Source organism: Ranitomeya variabilis, chromosome 2 (assembly GCF_051348905.1).
Source record: "Ranitomeya variabilis isolate aRanVar5 chromosome 2, aRanVar5.hap1, whole genome shotgun sequence".
Classification (NCBI taxonomy): Eukaryota; Metazoa; Chordata; class Amphibia; order Anura; family Dendrobatidae; genus Ranitomeya; species Ranitomeya variabilis.
In genome coordinates, this window is record NC_135233.1 from 944,430,116 (window position 1) to 944,451,060 (window position 20,945).

At 43.5% G+C, this 20,945-nt stretch overlaps 1 long non-coding RNA gene across 1 annotated transcript; it reads right to left on the reverse strand.

The window, feature by feature from the left end:
* Nucleotides 1-1,990: 1,990 nt before the first annotated feature.
* LOC143810045 (uncharacterized) lies at nucleotides 1,991-18,268 on the reverse strand. Its single transcript, XR_013222619.1, has 4 exons — nucleotides 18,195-18,268; nucleotides 17,320-17,434; nucleotides 3,222-3,280; nucleotides 1,991-2,234 (listed from the first exon to the last, which is right to left on the reverse strand). It is a non-coding gene; the product is annotated as an uncharacterized LOC143810045 (long non-coding RNA).
* Nucleotides 18,269-20,945: the final 2,677 nt, after the last annotated feature.

The window sequence follows — 20,945 nt, forward strand, 5'->3', positions numbered from 1 at the left end:
GGTATATATGGCTCACCATCCTGGTATATATGGCTCCCGATCCTCGTATATATGGCCGCCTCCATCCTGGTATATATGGCTCACCATCCTGGTATATAAGGCCCCCACATCCTTGTATATATGGTCAACACATCCTAGAATATATACCCCCACATCCTGGTATATATTACCCACTATCATGGTATATATGGCTCCCACATCCTGATATATATGGCTCACCATTCTGACATATATGGCCCCTTCCATCCAGGTATATATGGCCCCCACCATCCTTGTACATATGGCCCCTTCCATTCTGATATATATGGCCCCTTCCATCCAGGTATATATGGCCCCCACCATCCTGGTATATATGGCTCACCATCCTGGTATATATGGCTCACCATCCTGGTATATATGGCTCACCATCCTGGTATCTATGGCTCGCCATTCTGGAATATATGTTGACCATACTGGTATATATGGCCCCCACATCCTTGTATATATGGTCAACACATCCTAGGATATATACCCCCACATCCTGGTATATATGACCCACCATCATGGTATATATGTTCCCCATTCTGGAATATATGGGTAACCATCCTGACATATATGCCCCCCATCCTGGCATATATGGCCACCTCCATCCTGGTATATATGGCTCATCATCCTGGTATATATGGCTCCCCGATGCTAGTATATATGGCCGCCTCCAATCTGGTATATATGGCTCACTGTCTTTGTATATATGGCTCACCATTCTGATATATATGGCCCATCATCCTGGTATATATGGTTCCCTCCATCCTGGCATAGATGGTTCACCATTCTGGTATAATGGTTTACCGTCCTGGTATATATGCCTCCCACATCCTGGTATACATTGCCCCCACATTCTAGGATATATGCCCTAAACAGCTTGATATATATGGACCACCATCATGGTAAATGTATCTCACCATTCTGGTATATATGGGTAACCATCCTGATATATATGGCCCCCATACCCTGGAATATGGCCCCATTCATTCTGGTATATATGACCCCCTTTATCCTGGTATATATAGCCCTCTTCATCCTGGTCTATATAGCCTCCTCCATCCTAGTATATATTTGGCCCACTCCATCCTGGTATATATGGCCCACTTCATTCTGGTATACATGGCCACCATTCTGGTATATATGGCAACATCCTGATATATATAACTCCCCAACCTACTATATAGGCCCACCAGCCAGGAAACATGGCTCCCTCATTCTAGGATAATTATCGCCCTTCATCCTGGTATATATGACCCACCATCCTGGTATATATGACCCAACATCCTGGATAACGGCTCCCCATCAAACCACACACATAAAAAAAAAGATTCTTCTCACCTTCATTCCACTCCCTCGGAGCGCAGCTTCCTGTTCTGATGCCGGCAGCTGACCAGCATGTAAGGTGCGCAGCGCGTGCCTTACTGCCATGCACACCCACACACTGATGTCAGCTACCAGAATATTCACTGCTCCACAACCCTGGGTTTATGGGCATGGGGAGCAGTGAATGTGCATTCTCTTTAATAGCGGAAACACGTGATCTCTCAGCCGCTGCAGGAATCTGGTGACTGCGACTAACAGCATGCTCACTATTAAAGGAAGTGAAAATTTACTGCTCTCCAATTCCATATTTCCACCCATCCATCAGTGTTGGCTTCAGTTCAGAGAGGTGGGCGAGATTATGGGAGTGGGGAGCAGTGAATAGTCATGTTCTTTAATAACGGGCACAAGTGTTAGCCAGACTCGCCGGCTCCTGCCTCCTGTGACTCTGCTCCTCCTCTGCCGCTACACCCCCAAAGTCACAGCCAGACTAGAGTCCACAAAATAAAAATAAAGAATCTTTTTTTCCCTCAATGTTCGCCCCCCCTCAGGGAGGCAGGAGGTAGCACACTAGGTAGGCGCCTATCCTGTCTACTCCTTGTCCCAGACCTGATCATTATTCTAACCCTACTGTACATATCAAACCATGATGTTCCTGTTAACTATGATCTCACTGTTGCTAATGATGACAATGACAATTGTAATCTCACAGGTGATAATGATAATTATTTTATTATGTTAATGATGATGATATTTATAAAAAAAAAAATTTCTGTGGTGTTATCTCAAAATCATGTTGGTATCTCAGCACATTTCTTCCACTCTTTCAGCCTTCCACTGAACTCACCCAGTGCACAATTTCCTCTTCCTTGAAGTTATAGATTGAATATCTGTTAGACAGAAAAACAGAAAATGTAAATAGTTCTATAGCTCTAAAGTATGTTAATGACACATTATGAATGCAATATATAGATAGCGGTCCAAGTTTCATCAGTGTTTTGATCAGTGACCGTCATCAGAGTTTGGTCAGTGCCAGATTTTACCGTCAGATTTTTGTCAGAGTTTCATCAGTTTTTCTTGGAAGAAAAAGAAAAACTGATGTAGGATTCTCAAAGTTTCCTATAAAACAGTCAATGAAAAGTGGACAGTACACCGATGGCATCGAAGTACTATCCGATTTTTTTTCATGGATCTATAGACTTGTAGTTGCGATTTGAATCTGACAATCAATATCAGACAAGTCTCCGTGCCTCAGTGCAGACCACTTGGTTCAAAGACAAGTCATTGGTCATGTGAATTAGGCCATAGATTATCATAAGTGGCATAGATGTTGGTGAAAAACATGGTTAGTGCTTGCTCGTATAAGAAAAACTAACATCTAAATAAGCAGTGTTCACACTGGATATACTTTCTCAGTTGTAAAAATGCTAAAATTTGCATTTCTGGTGTTTTTTGCAGCATTTTTTGAGAGCGGGAGTAGAGTACATGTGTGCTTTGCCTACTATACATCTTTAAAAAAAAAAAGAAACTGTTATTAATTAAAAGCGCTTTTGTGTTTTTTTGCAGCCTTTTTCACTTTCTCATTGGTTTTTATGGCTGAAAAAACGCTACAGAAACACTAAAAGAATTGGCATGCTGTAGATTTTAAAAATGCTACAGTTATTCAGTTAGAAAAAAACAAGCGCGTACGTGAGATTTCATAGCTTTTGCTGATATATTAAAAACAGCTTTTAATTTGTATAAATGCTGCATGTGAACATATCTTGATACAGAGTTATATGGAATCAAACAGAAGTAAATCACATCTTATTCTATCGGGTGATTAATTAGCGAGATATTTTCTGTTAGAACCCATGATCATTTCTGATTGTTTTTACCTGGATTATCTATAATTACTTCTAATAAATCATCTGTTCCTCGATCCTTTTTACTGCACCTTAAACAAATAATTATAATAATAATAATAATAATAAAAAGCATTGAAAAGCCTTTATCTTTCTGTACAGGAGTTAAAGTAAGTAAGTAGATACATTGATGCACTGTGCAGGATAATGCAGACAGATGGGACTTTGTGTTTAAAAAGATTGTTGATGCAAGTCTACTCCAGCTAATTTGAACATTGTAGAGGTGGTCACCCACTTTTGACCCCCACTCTCTTCCAAATTAGCCAGAGTAGAAAGCCAATGTCATATTATATGTCCTATTCAGCTTTAATCAAAAGATACACCGCACTCACGGATGGAATATATTGCAAAACATATAACAATTTATTCATGTACATACATATCAAAGATAACAGTGCAATCAACAAGTAAAAGCGTATTTGACGTTTCGAACCCAACCGGGTCCTTACTCCTCGCTGTGGAAAAATAGGAGAAACATAAACAAATCATATCCAACTTGTATAAAAATAACAATATTAATATGTACATAAAAAGGCACCAAGCCTATATAGATAACCCCAAGCAGAAAAAAGAATGGAATATGCCTAAACCAAAGAGAAGGAAGGTAAGAGAACAAACCACCAAAATCAAGATAGGGTCAATGAATCACCAGAATATACCTGGAAACACCATCAAAAAACACCAAACAACAGGAGTGAGGCAAGGGAAGTCCGTCATTACCTTGTAATGATATGTAGTTGTAAATTCAGGACCGTCTCAGCCGAGACGGAATACAGCAGCAGTTATGCTGTGGGGAATAGTGTGTCAGTCAGGAGGATATTAATCATGGAAGAAAAAAAGAGTGAAAGTTGTGGGTAAGTGACACCCTAATGCCATAATTACCTATATATGCTGTGCTGGAAAAAATCCAGATGAAGGCTAGCTGTCGCTAGGTAGGAAGACCTGTGGGCATGAGCGGGCGAGTAAGCGGTAAATAATCCAGAAATCCCTGTTAAAAAACTCCATATGGAGAGGTGCGTATTACCATGTTTTACCTGAAGGCAGGATGTTGAAGAGCGGCGCTCCCGCACCTTGCTATGCTGTATGTGTGGGAGGCAATGAACGCTGTTAAATAAAGGGAGCTGGGACATGGCGCTGACCGGAAACGTCCAGTCTGAGAGCGGATGTGACGTAGCGCCGGGCCGCCGATGTAAGGAGCATGCGCAATGGTTGCTATGGACGCTAGGTAGCGGTTATTGTCCTAGAGCTCCTGGCGCCTGCGCAGTGGTAAAGGAATCGTCAGAACTTGTATGAAATACGTGTCCGCAGACTGACATGATGTAATACTGTAGCCCACAGGTGAAATGGTATGCCATAGACCTATTATATAGTTGCAGTAGCCGGCAAAAGGTCCCATGAAACCAATGCGGTGGAATATCCACAGACAAAGACATGAAGAGCTATGTCCGCTGTTAATATAAGGGACAAAACTAGATAACTGTCTAAGGATGGCCAAGACATGCTGGAAAGGGAAATAAATGAAATAACTGAAACAATAAAGTAAAAATAAAAATAAAAATAAAAATAAAACAATAAAAAAATTATATAATAAAAATAAAAATAGAAATAAAACTAGAAAATAAAGATAGAGAATAAGAATAAAAATAAAAATAAAAATACAAGATATATAAATAAAATACGATTAAAGATAAAAATAAAAATAAAGATAAAAATAAATATAAAAATAAATATAAATGAGATAGGAATAAATGAACCAAAAATGGAAAAAAATATATAACGGGATAAAAAAGAAATAAAATAAGAAATAGAATAATGATAAAATTAAAATAAATGACATGGCAAGGGGAAAAAAGGGGGAAAAAATGGATAAAGAATAAAAATAAAAAATAAAAAATAAAAAACAAAAAATAAAAATGAAAATAAAAATAAAGTATAAAATATAAAATTGGAAAAAATGAAAATAATAATGTTAAATGAAAATCAAACCAGATAATAGTAACGTAGGTGGACCAGAAGTCCTGGAAGATGTGATATGGGACCAAACAGGAAAATAAAAAATAAGATAATGAAGATGAAAAATAAATGAAAAACTGAAAAATAAAAATAAAGAATAAAAAATAAAAAATAAAAAATAAAAAACAAACAAAAAATAAAAAATAAAAATAAAAAATAAAAAATAAAGGTAAAAATGAAATAAACCGTAACCGGGGCCAAATTTGTAAATTGGACTCACCCACACGGCCTCCAGGTCAACGTGTCTGGGAAAAATGGAGAAAAAAAATTGATTATTAGCAAATGCATAAATTTATGGATGCCAATCTATCTCTCTATTCAAACCCCTGGGTTCCAGGGTGTCTAGTGTATAGATCCAGTAAGCCTCTCTCTGTTTTAGAAACTTAATACGATCACCACCTCTTCTAGAGCGACCCACCTGTTCCATGATTTGGAAGCGTAGTTGTGCGATTGTATGCCTAAATTTAGTGAAGTGATCCGGTAATGGAAGCCAATTTCTATTGCATCTAATAGTAGACTTATGGCTTGCTATGCGGTCACGGATACATTGTGTCGTCTCTCCCACGTAAAGGAGGCCACAAGGACACTTCACTACATAGACCACAAAGTTTGAGCTGCATGTGAAATAACCACGGATAGGATAGCTCTTGCCAGTTCTAGGGTGCGTGATGTATTCGGCCTTAGTGACATTTGAGCAGGCTGCACAGCAAAGGCACGGAAATGTGCCTCGACGTTGTGTGCTGAGGAACCTCTGGGTAGTGTCTGGACGTGAACTGCCCATGTCTGCTCTAACGACTGTATCTTTAATGTTAGTCGGTCTACGGGTGCAGATTAATGCAGGTGTGGAAAATGACTCAATTTTCGGATATGCCTTAGAGAGGAGTGACCAATGTTTCCTGATTATTGAATAGACTTTGGGCATACACGGATGGTATGTATGGACAAATGGTATCCTGTCAATTTTCCGGGATAATGGAGCTGGTGAAAGTGGGGTGATGGCCCGTATTTTTTCTCTCTCCAGTAGTCCGATCGGATATTGTCTCTCTTTAAACTTGTCACTCATAGCATTGAGTCTGATGTCTCGCTTAGTGGGATCCGTGACTATTTGTGACACTCTGGTGAACTGTGACCGTGGTAGACTGTTTCTTGTGGCTCTAGGGTGACAGCTAGAGTAATGGAGTAGATTGTTACGATCGGTGGGTTTACCATACAGATCAAGGGAAAGTGATCCTGTGTCGTCCTTCATAACTAATGTGTCTAGAAAAGGTATCTCCTTCATATTGAATTGCATCGTGAAAGTCAACTCTGGTATAATGGAATTGAGGTATTCATGAAATGTTTCTAGTGAAGCAAGGGATCCAGACCATATGCAGAAAATATCGTCGATATAACGGTGGTAACATTTGGCATATTGTATGAATAGACTGTTTTGGAAGATGTGTCTCGTCTCAAGTTCATTCATATATGCATTAGCATACGCGGGCGCTACATGCGACCCCATGGCGGTCCCTTGCTTTTGAACATAAAAGTTGTCTTCATAGAGAAAGAAATTCTCATGTAAGACTAGTTTCAGCAGGTCCATACAAAGTTGTATAGAGCCGTCAGATAGGTCTGACGTGATCAAAAGGGATTTGGCAGCTTCCAGACTCCTAGTGTGTGAGATTGAAGTGTACAGGCTGTTGACGTCAAATGTGACTAGCCAACAGGTAGGGGGTATACTCCTTATGCCCTTAATAATCCGTATAAAATGACCTGTGTCGAGGATGAATGATAAGATGGTGTTAATATTTTATCGAGAAATATAGACAGAGGGGATAAGATTGAGTCTGTAGACGCCACGATCGGTCTACCTGGTGGGTTCACAAGCGACTTATGTATTTTGGGTAGTACATAGAACACAGGTGTTATGGGATGGGAATTCACCAGGAATGTGGCCGTTTTCTTGTCAATTACATTTCTGTCCAAATATTGTGCTACAACCTTGTCTATTTTGGTTTTGATCTCTGTGGTGGGGTCCCTCTTAACGATCATATATGTCTCTTGGTCAGAGAGTTGTCTTAAGATTTCTTGGGTGTAGGAGGACCGGTCCATCACCACAACTGCTCCACCCTTATCGGCCGGTTTTATTGTGATCAATTTGTTGTCTCGGAGAGACCTAAGTGCTATCCTCTCACTCTGGGATAGATTCTAGTGAGTCGGAAAGAAACCCAATTTGTGATCATGTGAAAGTTGTTTCACCTCCTGGTCAACCAGATCTATAAATGTCTCAATTGCGTGATAGGTACGTGGTGGTTGAAAGTGACTAGGTGTGCGGAGGCCCAGTGATGAAATGGAGAGTTCAGATTGAACCCCTATAGAGGGTACCCTCTGTTCCCCTGTGATGGGTGATACACCAAAATGGGTCTTAAGCCTTAGAGAGCGATAAAACATTTGTAAATCTCTCTCTAGTTGAAATGCATTCCAGCCTGGAGTCGGGCAATAGGATAGGCCCTTCTCTAACACAGAAAGTTCCGCAGGGGCAAGCAGGTGGCTGGATATATTGATCACCAGGCTGGATGGCCTACCTGAGAACGTGTTGTCATGCGTTCTCCTGGATCTTCTCGTGGGCCTGCTTGATGTGCTCCTCCCCTGCGGTTTCTTGGTAAAAAACGCTGCCGTCCTGTTCCTGTCGAAGAGTCTCCACTTGAACTGAAAGAACCGAATCTTCTCTGGGAGGAAGGTTGACGCCAGGTAGATGATTCGTTCCATCTATACACTCTATTGTTGGCGTAGTCCTCGTTGTCACGATAGAACTTTTGTCTTTTCCGTTCCTGTAATAATTTCTCGTGCTCGGCCAAACTTTTGTCAGTTTTAGTCTTAAGAGCCGTCCAATCACCAGATGCAAGAGTTGCACTCAATTGTGTCTCGATAGCTTCAATTTTAGATTTTGTCTCAACAATACTTTTTTGCAGATATTCCACCGTGAGTACAATTATATCAAGGGAACATTTGTTTAATATTTTCCTGTACTTGTCACAGAATTCCTCATTGTCAGCAAATAAAGTTGGGCGCAGATTGCTTCTAAGACCTCTCGGTATCTTGCTCTGGCGGTGGTATTCCGCCAGAGTAGTGCAATGTAAATCGTGAGAGACTAAACGTTTTCTCTCTCTTTCATAGTCCCTTGTCCTTAACTCCTGTGTCGGAGTTTTAAGGAAGTCACTTGAACTAGTGACCTGTGCAAGTATACTAGAACTAGTAGCCGTATCATAGGCAAACGTATTTAACGACATGGGGAGAACAGGTGCAATGACTAAGAATTAGTACTGTATATAGAAAATTAGTCTGCACTCTGTTAAATAGAAGAGGGTGCTGGTGTAACGGACATAAAGTCCTCAATAACATTAGTCAAAAGATACACCGCACTCACGGATGGAATATATTGCAAAACATATAACAATTTATTCATGTACATACATATCAAAGATAACAGTGCAATCAACAAGTAAAAGCGTATTTGACGTTTCGAACCCAACCGGGTCCTTACTCATATATCGCTGTGGAAAAATAGGAGAAACATAAACAAATCATATCCAACTTGTATAAAAATAACAATATTAATATGTACATAAAAAGGCACCAAGCCTATATAGATAACCCCAAGCAGAAAAAAGAATGGAATATGCCTAAACCAAAGAGAAGGAAGGTAAGAGAACAAACCACCAAAATCAAGATAGGGTCAATGAATCACCAGAATATACCTGGAAACACCATCAAAAAACACCAAACAACAGGAGTGAGGCAAGGGAAGTCCGTCATTACCTTGTAATGATATGTAGTTGTAAATTCAGGACCGTCTCAGCCGAGACGGAATACAGCAGCAGTTATGCTGTGGGGAATAGTGTGTCAGTCAGGAGGATATTAATCATGGAAGAAAAAAAGAGTGAAAGTTGTGGGTAAGTGACACCCTAATGCCATAATTACCTATATATGCTGTGCTGGAAAAAATCCAGATGAAGGCTAGCTGTCGCTAGGTAGGAAGACCTGTGGGCATGAGCGGGCGAGTAAGCGGTAAATAATCCAGAAATCCCTGTTAAAAAACTCCATATGGAGAGGTGCGTATTACCATGTTTTACCTGAAGGCAGGATGTTGAAGAGCGGCGCTCCCGCGCCTTGCTATGCTGTATGTGTGGGAGGCAATGAACGCTGTTAAATAAAGGGAGCTGGGACATGGCGCTGACCGGAAACGTCCAGTCTGAGAGCGGATGTGACGTAGCGCCGGGCCGCCGATGTAAGGAGCATGCGCAATGGTTGCTATGGACGCTAGGTAGCGGTTATTGTCCTAGAGCTCCTGGCGCCTGTGGTAAAGGAATGGTGGTAAAGGTAATTCCATTCTTTTTTCTGCTTGGGGTTATCTATATAGGCTTGGTGCCTTTTTATGTACATATTAATATTGTTATTTTTATACAAGTTGGATATGATTTGTTTATGTTTCTCCTATTTTTCCACAGCGATATATGAGTAAGGACCCGGTTGGGTTCGAAACGTCAAATACGCTTTTACTTGTTGATTGCACTGTTATCTTTGATATGTATGTACATGAATAAATTGTTATATGTTTTGCAATATATTCCATCCGTGAGTGCGGTGTATCTTTTGACTAATGTTATTGAGGACTTTATGTCCGTTACACCAGCACCCTCTTCTATTTAACAGAGTGCAGACTAATTTTCTATATACTATTCAGCTTTAAAGCATGAGAAATATTAAATACCAGCAGTTTTTTTGCGTTATAACAGCTGATTGCTCGGAGGTGTAGAGATGGGATCCCCAATGATTAGCTTAGAATTATGGGAATTGCCGTTACAAAATGTTTTATTTTTTGGATTTATAATCTCTTTAAGACAATTAGGAAGCTTGTAATAACTTAAGAGAAAAATGCATCACATATATCTACACTTGGTCTCACAACTATTCTGTGTATTTATTAAAATTCTAAAAATCACTTCTAAGTATTCTCATGTTCTGTGATCTCCGATATCTTCTATTTCAACAGTCAGAAAAGTGTATCCTGCTTTGTAGTTGGTTGGAGTGAACCACCAGATTACAAAAAGAGTTTATCAGGAAACTAAGACACATTAATAAGCCAAAATGGTCCTGAAGAAGACAACTTTTGATGTGACTCTAGAGCTATTCAATTCCCGTCAGGTTCTTTTTCTTATAGGCTGATTGACAAATACACCCAAAAAACTATGAAAGCAAACAAGGACGAAATACAATAAAAACTTTTATTAATGATTCATCAGAAAGCATGACAGACATAACTTAAAAATATTATATAAGGATATGGGACACAGAGATCCTTACTGTTAGGGTTTGCGGAACGCACCGAATATATTTATTGATGGGATTGGTGCGTTCGCAACCCGGGATCCACCGTGCAGGAAAGATCCTGCTGCTAAGTGAATGGCGGCACAATATGGCGGTATGAATCAGCTCTGTTAGCTTCACAGAGCGTCCGAGAAAGCAAAGCTCTGTGCCCTGTTAGACTCTCACAGAGGCACAGGCTAACTACCCAGATGAGAGCAGTCAGTGGTCATGCATGCACACAACACTCCTCACCGGAGGTGCCAGCATTCTAGGGGCTTATTTCAGCCGGGTCCCTGAACACATTCAAGCACATGACCACAGTGGCACAAAGCACGTAACTTTGGAAGATACTAGCGCATGGCCGTGTGGCCATGCGAGCCTTAAATAGCTGCAGCACGTACAGGACCTTCCTAAAAAGGACCAATGAGAGACTGCCACAGAGCCTGCATACCTACAGGACCTTCCTAGAAGGACCAATAGATTTGGCTGCAGTACCTGAGCATGTGACCCTTGATCTCCACTGAGAGATCTTACCCTGGGCATGCTCAGTGTGTGCAAAGCAGGACTTAGTCCCAGAAAAGCCTGCTCGCCGCAGATCAGTGCAGGGTACAATAGCAGAGCCTGGAGAGGTAGCAGTAACCCTTTGCACAGAATCAGGCTCAGTGAGACGCTGGGACCGACGTCTCCGCTGAGCAGGCTCCACTGCGGCCGATGGAGAATGGGAGACCGCAGCAGACATGGATCGAGATTCCCCCTGTGCAGCAGAGGAAACTCGACTCCTAACATTACCCCCCCTCCTAGGGCCCCCCCCCCTCCTTGAGCCTCGCTATGCTCAAAAGCTGCAATGAGCAGTGGAGCCCGAATGTGCTCCACAGGCTCCCAGGTTCTATCCTCTGGACCGTGACCCTTCCAATCCACCAGATAAAATTTCTTGCTACGTACCACCTTGCACCCTATGATAGCATTCTCCTCAAACTCATCCGTGGATGAACCCGATGTCCTGGCAGATGACTCATAAAACCGGGACAAATGAACGGGCTTTAAGAGAGAAACGTGAAAGGTATCGGTGATACCAAGGCGTGGAGCAATAGCCAAACTGTAGACCACAGGGTTGACCTGTTCCAGAACCTTGAACGGGCCAATGTAGCGAGGCGCAAACTTAGTGGACTCAACTCGCAGCCTGATGTTACGGGCAGAGAGCCACACTATGTCGCCAGGAGCAAAGGTCGGAGAGGGGCACCGGCGTGTATTGGCCGAAACCCTCATTCTCTCCTTGGAGGCCGGATGGCATCCTGTGTGTGATCCCAGATGTCACGTGCCTCCACCGCCCAGTCTGCCACCCTAGAATCGGTGGATGACACGGGCATGGGCACAGGGACACACGGATGCTGGCCGTAATTGAGGAGAAAAGGATTCTGACCAGTGGAATTGGCTACGGCATTGTTCAAGACAAATTCCGCCCAACGTAGCAAAGATGCCCAGTCATCCTGCCTAGCAGAGACAAAATGTCGCAAGTATGTCACCAGGGTCTGGTTGATTCTCTCTACCAACCCATTCGTCTCGGGATGATATGCAGAGGAGAGATTCAGCTCTATGCTGAGTAAACGGCAGAGCTCTCTCCAAAACCGAGATGCAAACTGGGGACCCCGGTCACTGACAATTTTATCAGGCATTCCATGTAGGCAGAAAATATGTTTAATGAACAAAGCCGCCAATGCCCATGCAGAAGGTAACCGTGGAAGCGGCACCAAATGCACCATCTTGGAAAAATGATCAGTGACTACCCAGATAACGGTGCAGCTACGAGACTTGGGTAAGCCCACCACGAAGTCTATCCCGACCATTTCCCAGGGTCTGTCTGCCACCGGCATGGGGTAAAGTAACCCAGCAGGCCGTTGCCGAGGAGACCGATTCTGGGCGCAGGAGACACACGCCCGAATATAGTCCCCGACGTCACGAGCCATATGCGGCCACGAGTACGTCCTCGCCAAAAGCTCAGATGTCCTCTTGGTCCCAAAATGTCCACCAACTCTGGACGAGTGAGCCCTAGAGAGAACCTCCGGTCGCAAATTCACTGGTACGAAAGTCTTGCCCGGGGGCACAGACTCAAGCGAAACCGGAGCCACAGTTCTCAGGCTCTCAGAAGGGACAATAAGCCAAGGCTCCTCCTCCTCCTCAGATGACACTACAGAGCGGGAGAGAGCATCGGCACGAGTGTTCTTCTCCCCGGAGAGAAAATGGAGAGTAAAATGGAACCGGGAGAAGAACAGGGACCATCTAGCCTGGCGAGAATTCAGCCGCTGGGCCGTCTGTACATACACCAAGTTCTTGTGGTCAGTGAACACTTGGAAGGGAAAACGAGCTCCCTCCAAGAGGTGTCTCCACTCTGAAAAAGCCAACTTCATGGCTAGCAACTCCCTGTCCCAGATGGAATAATTCCTCTCCGCTGGTGTGAAGGTCTTGGAGAAAAAGAAGCAAGGATTCTTCCGACCTTGAGCATCCTTTTGGAAAAGGACTGCTCCAGCACCAACGGATGAGGCATCCACCTTCATGATAAATGGCTTATCTACATCGGGGCGATGTAGGATGGGAGCGCTAGCGAAGTGTGACTTAATCGAGAGAAAGGCCTTGGAGACCTCCTCTGACCACAACTTGGGATTTGCTCCCTTCTTGGTGAGGGCAACCAAGGGAGCTACCAAAGTTGAGAAGTGTGGAATGAACTGGCGATAGTAATTAATGAACCCCATAAAGCGCTGCACCGCTTTTAAAGAATGGGGTTCCTGCCAGTCCATCACAGCCTGTAGCTTGGCAGGATCAATAGCCAAACCCTGGGCAGAGATGATATAGCCAAGGAAAGGCAAGGACTCCTGCTCAAACACACACTTCTCCAACTTGGCGTAGAGGGAGTTTGCCCGTAAGAGGTCGAAGACTTTGCGATCATCTCTCCAATGGGAGTCAATATCTGGAGAGTAGATGAGAATATCATCCAGATAGACTACGACCGAGGTGGTGAGCATATCCTGGAAAATGTCGTTCACAAAGTCTTGGAAAACGGCTGGCGCATTACAGAGCCCGAAGGGCATCACCAGGTATTCATAATGCCCATCCCTGGTGTTAAAAGCCGTCTTCCATTCGTCCCCCTCATGGATGCAAATCAGGTTATAGGCACCCCGCAGATCTAATTTTGTAAACACCCTTGCTCCCCGTAGCCTATCAAAAAGCTCAGAAATCAGGGGTAATGGGTACTTGTTCTTAACGGTGATAGCGTTAAGACCCCTGTAATCTATGCATGGATGTAAGTCTCCTGTCTTCTTCTGTACAAAGAAGAACCCTGCCCCTGCAGGTGACACTGACTTCCTAATGAATCCTCTTGCCAGATTCTCTTGGATATACTGAGACATTGCCTCCGTCTCCGGGAGAGATAACGGATAAACTCGACCCCGGGGAGGCTCAGCACCAGGCAAGAAGTCAAAAGGACAGTCATAGGAGTGGTAAGGCGGAAGGGTCTCCACAGCCCTTTTGGAGAACACGTCTGCATAGGGCCAATAGTGTTTGGGGAGAGAGGAAAGATCTGCGGGTACCTGAGTTGTAGCAACCTGAACGCACTCCCTCTGACATCTACCCTCGCAGGATTTACTCCATCCCAAAATTCTCCCTGAGGACAACTCTATATGAGGAGAATGGTAGCGTAGCCATGGTATCCCCAACAGGACCTCATCAATTCCCTCAGGAATGACTAATAGGGAGATAATCTCCTGATGTGATGGAGACACAGAAAGCATGATAGAAATGGTTTGGTGGGTAATCTGAGAGGGTAGTTTCGACCCATTTACCACTCGAACGGTTACTGGTTTGGCGAGCATAACCAGGGGTATTGCGTGACGCTGGGCGAAAGCGGATGACCTAAAATTACCCTCCACCCCAGAGTCCACGCATAGCTCAACCATAAGAGTGGATGGGCCAAAGGTAATTGTCCCCTTGAAGGACAACTTTGAGGCAAACATAGCCGTGTCTAGTGTACCTCCTCCTACTGCCACTAGATGCTGACGTTTCCCCGGCCGCTGAGGACACTTGGAGGCAAGATGTCCTGACTGCCAGCAAACATGACAGACCTTATGTGCACGAGCGGACTGGGACTTGGGTCCCGCTCGTGTCACCTCTATGGTCTCATGTGACTCGGACGCCTGGACATTCCAGAGGTCTGGCGAAGGTGGGAGCCAGCCAAAACCTCTGCCTACACTGGGCTCGCTCCAACCTTTGCTCGTGAAAACGAAGGTCTATGCGAGTTGATACAGCTATGAGCTCCTCCAGTGTGGCGGGAATCTCCCTAGAAGCCAAAGCGTCCTTCACATGGTCAGCCAGCCCCCGCCAAAATACGGGAATGAGGGTTTTATCCGGCCATTCCAACTCAGACGCTAACATCCGGAAGGTAACCACAAAATGACTGACCATGTCTGAACCCTGAGTCAAAGCCAGCAGCTGGAGCGCTGTATCATGGGTGACTTGAGGTCCTACAAAGACCTGTTTCAGAGTGTCCAGAAACCGAGGAACTCTCCGCACCACATGATCGTTGTGCTCCCACAGCGGCATAGCCCACTCCAACGCCCTGTCCGACAAGAGAGATTATGAATCCCACCTTTACCCGCTCTGTGGGAAAACGTGCAGCCAGGAGCTCGAGGTGTATACCACACTGGCTCACGAAACCCCTACAGGACTTACTGTCCCCAGAGTATCTCTCAGGCAATGGGAGGTGAGATATGGTCGGAACAGAGGTGGCAGTGGGTAAAGCTGCTGCTGCCACGCTAGCAGCCTGAACAGCTATTGCGGTAACATCCACCGCCGAGGTTGCACGCTCAAGAGACGTCAACCGACCCTCCAGCAGCTGGATGTACCCCTGCAACCACTGTTCATCCGCCATTACTTAGCCAGATCCTGGCGCTAGTATACTGTTAGGGTTTGCGGAACGCACCGAATATATTTATTGATGGGATTGGTGCGTTCGCAACCCGGGATCCACCATGCAGGAAAGATCCTGCTGCTAAGTGAATGGCAGCACAATATGGCGGTATGAACCAGCTCTGTTAGCTTCACAGCGCGGCCGAGAAAGCAAAGCTCTGTGCCCTGTTAGACTCTCACAGAGGCACAGGCTAACTACCCAGATGAGAGCAGTCAGTGGTCATGCATGCACACAACACTCCTCGACGGAGGTGCCAGCATTCTAGGGGCTTATTTCAGCCAGGTCCCTGAATACACTCATACACAATCTCCTCGCCGGAGATGCCAGCATTCTAGGGGCTTATTTCAGCCGGGTCCCTGAACACATTCAAGCACATGACCACAGTGGCACAAAGCACGTAACTTTGGAAGATACTAGCACATGGCCGTGCGGCCATGCGAGCCTTAAATAGCTGCAGCATGTACAGGACCTTCCTAAAAAGGACCAATGAGAGACTGCCACAGAGCCTGCATACCTACAGGACCTTCCTAGAAGGACCAATAGATTTGGCTGCAGTACCTGAGCATGTGACCCTTGATCTCCACTGAGAGATCTTACCCTGGGCATGCTCAGTGTGTGCAAAGCAGGACTTAGTCCCAGAAAAGCCTGCTCGCCGCAGATCAGTGCAGGGTACAATAGCAGAGCCTGGAGAGGTAGCAGTAACCCTTTGCACAGAATCAGGCTCAGTGAGACGCTGGGACCGACGTCTCCGCTGAGCAGGCTCCACTGCGGACAATGGAGAATGGGAGACCGCAGCAGACACGGATCGAGATTCCCCCTGTGCAGCAGAGGAAACTCGACTCCTAACACTTACCACCCAGGAAACAAATCAAAATGACATCCATAGCTGTAACATACAAAATGCCCAATCCTATATATCTATAATCCTATATATCCAGGTGAACCCCATGAAAGAAGCTAATGCATTGGGATTTCGGTTCATTTCCACCCAGGTCTCTCTTCCATTTATTACCCAACATCTATACTTGCTCTGTTACTTCAGTCACTCTTGGCTTTATTTACTATAGTAACCGCAATCATTTGGCCACTTGGCCCATCATTATAGATATATGGGATTGTGCATTTTGTATGTTACTCTTATAATCTTGATATCATGTTGATTTGCTTCCTGGGTGGTATGGAGCTCTGTGTCCCATACTCTTATATAACATGCTTTAAATTATGTCTATGTTTTTTGATGAATCATTCATAATGGTTGGTAGTTTATTTGGGCCATTTGTGCTTCTATAGTTATTTTTGGGTTTCTTTACTGTGTGGGAGTGCATTAAATGTATTTTGGCCTCATGTAGGTTCTTGATGAGTCGTCCTGTGTGTGTAAACATCAAAGGTAGGCCATTAGAATCATTCCCTCAGGTTAACTAAGGATCTCCAGTAAGACAGCAAAAACACTGAGATTCCTGTAACATTTTACCTAATCCAGTAAAATCTGGGGCGGCATTAGACAGCCAACCATTATTATTATTGTCACTATGCCCAGCTCATACACAATTATCACACAGAAACAACATATTATGCTTTGTCCAGTGATCATCACTAGCTCTCATGGTGGAAAGGATGAAGTATCCATTATTCTACATTAACCCATCTAATTTTATATATCCCCACCTCCATTACATACACTGCAGATATATAATAATGGCTACTATGTGCAGGTCTTTCTAGCTATAAATAATGAATATAATACCAGTAACTTACCAGGAACAACATCGTCGACATTTATTAGTGGCAAACGCCACAACTTCAGAAACAAAAGCCGCAATAAACCCAGAGGCTATTGCAAAAAGGAAAATCACAACAATCTCCAAAACTCCTGTGTAAGAAAGGCATTAGATTTAGGATTGAGGTCGCTATAAATTTCCAACATGAACCTTAGACATAGAGTAATCCTGCTCTAAATAGGAGTAAGACGTGTGGACCCTGGTGTAAGGAGGAAGATATTGGATGAAAAATTCTCAGATTGTGAAGAGAAATATCAGTGTTATAAACTACTTATGTGAAGATATCCCAAAAATTACCAAACTGAGGCTGCAATGTGAATTCTGAGCGGACCCCTGAATGAGGCAGCAGAGCCCCTAGTTTCCAGAATATTGGTTATTGCTTTCATTAAATAACAAGCCCAATACATGTCCAATACCAGAATATCATATATATATATATATACAGTATATAATGCTCGTTATGATGCTGATATCATATAGTCCATTCATAGTGTAGTTTACAGTGCATACATTTCATATACCATAAAGATTGCCAGCATGCCACATGGCATAATGCCCACATAACCCCGTCCGTAACGTCCCGGAGAGTCTTTATACTTACAGGAAATGACACAAATAATCAGACAATCTACATCACTCACAAATCACCTGCTGGCGCTGTGTGATATACATCATCACAGGGCAGTGTGTGGAGAGTAGATCACTTCTGAAATACGACTCCAGAAAGTCACAAGGAGGTTTTGTATCCCTCTATCATGGGCCCAAAGTTTCTGCCAACACTTCCGAAATGTTGGATAAGGGCACTAAAGAATGAAATGATAAGAAAAAGTTAAACCTTTTTCCAGAACATACCTGACATCTTCACTCGCCTTCACTATAAACCCTCAAAGGGGTCACACAGCGGAACTCCATGTACATAACCTTCCCACTGTGAAGTCATCACGTTCCATTCTATCCCATTATGATGATGTTGGGGATGTAACCATGACAACTACAAGCTATAAAGCGATATTTCTGTCACCTGTCTCTGTCTGTGGCTACCCTAGATTACACCTCTTTTAATGTCAATGAAGCATAAAGAAAAGCCCCTACACCCTGAATATATTCAGCCAAAGCAAATCTTTATTAATTAAACAAATTGAAAAGTAATGATAAAAGTAAGTGCTGCTATGTAAATATGGCATATACAGTATACATTTACACCAGCCAGTTTTATATAACATAGTAGGGTGGTTAACACCTAGTAAGACTATAAAGTGATTTTTTGCAATATAGTTCACTTAATAAATAATGATACACCTATACAAGCCAGGTCCGCATAACATATAAAAGTAATAACCAAATTTAGGCATAGAGTGCAAGTATGACATTAAGGATCTCACTTTGTCTTGGACAGGGGGTTTATATACAGGGCTAAGGGCTACACACTGACACAGGTAAAAGAAAGGCTATAGTTCTCTATAGAATGGCCCCTTGGAACTTACATTATAACGCTTGAATGCCTAGCAATCTGTCATAATCTTTGGGAAAATCTGGCAATTTCGCATAATTCCTTGCAGCTATCACATCACATGCCTTAGCACAATCAATCAGATGAGACTATCACAGGAAAATATAGATTCACCATAACCAAATAATTTGAAAAAATAGCAAAGCTACCAATTTTGAGTTTCAAAAGGTTCACTTTCCTCTAGGTATGGACACATTTAACATAAAAAATAAATTTAATATGTTAGTTGATATCTTGACTAAATTAAGTCAGCAGGTTTTTGCTATGTAATCTGAAGGCAACATGCTGTTAGAGTTAAATCACAGATTTCAGTGATGCCTCTGTGGTTTTGTTTACTTGCAATCATTGTTTTAGCACCAGAAGCTTTTTATTTAATGGACACAGAAGAGCGGACACAGAAGAGCGCGCCTCTTGGTCCAACTCCGCCCACTTTTCTGATAAGCAGCTCACTGTCTCTAGCGACGAGAGCATGTTATGGGCGGGGTTAGTTTTCTCAGCTCTGCTACATTCTAAATCTAAAAACTCTGTGTCAGAATGGCTGCACCAAGTAACCTAAGTGATACATCATTGGAACCACGATCTCTTTGCCTACATCAGACTGCTCTCAGATGAAATAGCACAAACCTGCTGACATATTCCCTTTAAAAGGAACCTGTTATGCACTTTGTATACTGTCCCTAGTATGTTGTTAGGATGTAATGTGCATCACTATCATGTTTTTTTCATGAAAAAATTGTCTAATTATTTAGTCATAGGGGTTTGTTTCATTTCATTAAGTCTCTGCTCACACAATTTGAATGATGTTCCTAAGGTTACACCGACGTCACTCTGATCCGCTTTGAAAAATCCTGTGCTTGCGCAGTGTTGGGGAATCGCACATGCATCATGACGAGTGGCTCTCCACACATGCACACTGAAGTTGTGTCTAGTACCCAGCTTCATTGACCATGTGTGGCCAGGGAGCCGCTCGTCACAGCGCATATGCAGCTCCCAAATCGACACTGCCCAAGAGCTGGATTTTTCAAAGTGGATTTAAATCACAACCCCGTAGGGGACAGTTTACATGCTAAAAAGGACATGACAGGTTCCCTTTAAATCAATGCAGCACTAAGTTTAAGTCAGCTATTTTAATTTTTTTATTCTTTACTGGACCAAATTAATGAAATTTCATGCCTACTCCTAGTTTCTGAATTACCAGTAATACATGCTGATTGTGATGTAGGGGAAATGTGGGAACCACAGAAATACGACCAATAGAGAATAGCTATGATGTAAGAAATCTTTATTAAATGCAAAATACATAGAAACTAGTAAAAATCGGACCAAAACATGGAACACTGTGACGAAATGGTGCAAGACTCAGAAGGAATGCTACTGTGCAAAACAAGGCATGCAGACCAGGAACTGGCTTACTATTGTGAACTGATATTGTAAATACAAGGGATATAGCAGACAACCTGGAGTGACTACTATGTGGGTGGCTGGTATCCGTGTGTTCCTCCCTATTGTGCCCTGGAACAAATAATAAGTTCCCTATTGATGCCCTAATGGTCACCACCAGTCTGCTGGTACATGTAACGCACCCAAAGATAGAAAAAAATGCCAGGTAACTAAATATGGGAGGTCAGGCTAGCAATACCTCTATACCAGACATCACCAAGAGCCACTACCCCATAACCGCAGAAACCAGGATGGTAAAACTACCCACATAACTATTAGGCAGACAAGGCTGCTCTGATGTATAATACCTGGTGCAGGCGGCTATCAGATGTGTGCCAGATCCATGGACTGCACGTCTGCCCGACGCGCGTTTCGGAACTCCTTCGTCAGGGGGCGTGTCAGATGACTCAAGTGCCGGGGTTTATTTATCCACCAGCTAATACCATCATCGGCGCATACCGGAAGTGACGCGGGCGTCGCTAAGGCAACCCGTGACTCACAGCGGCGGCGACGTCATGAAGGGGCGCCGCCAAAGTCATGGCAACCGCCCGAGCATAGAGACGCCACAAGCCGCCTAGAGCAGCGGTGCCCAGCGCGCCTGCGTACAGGTGGAGCCGAGGAGGTAAAAAACTGTGGCTAAATGTAATAGCCGT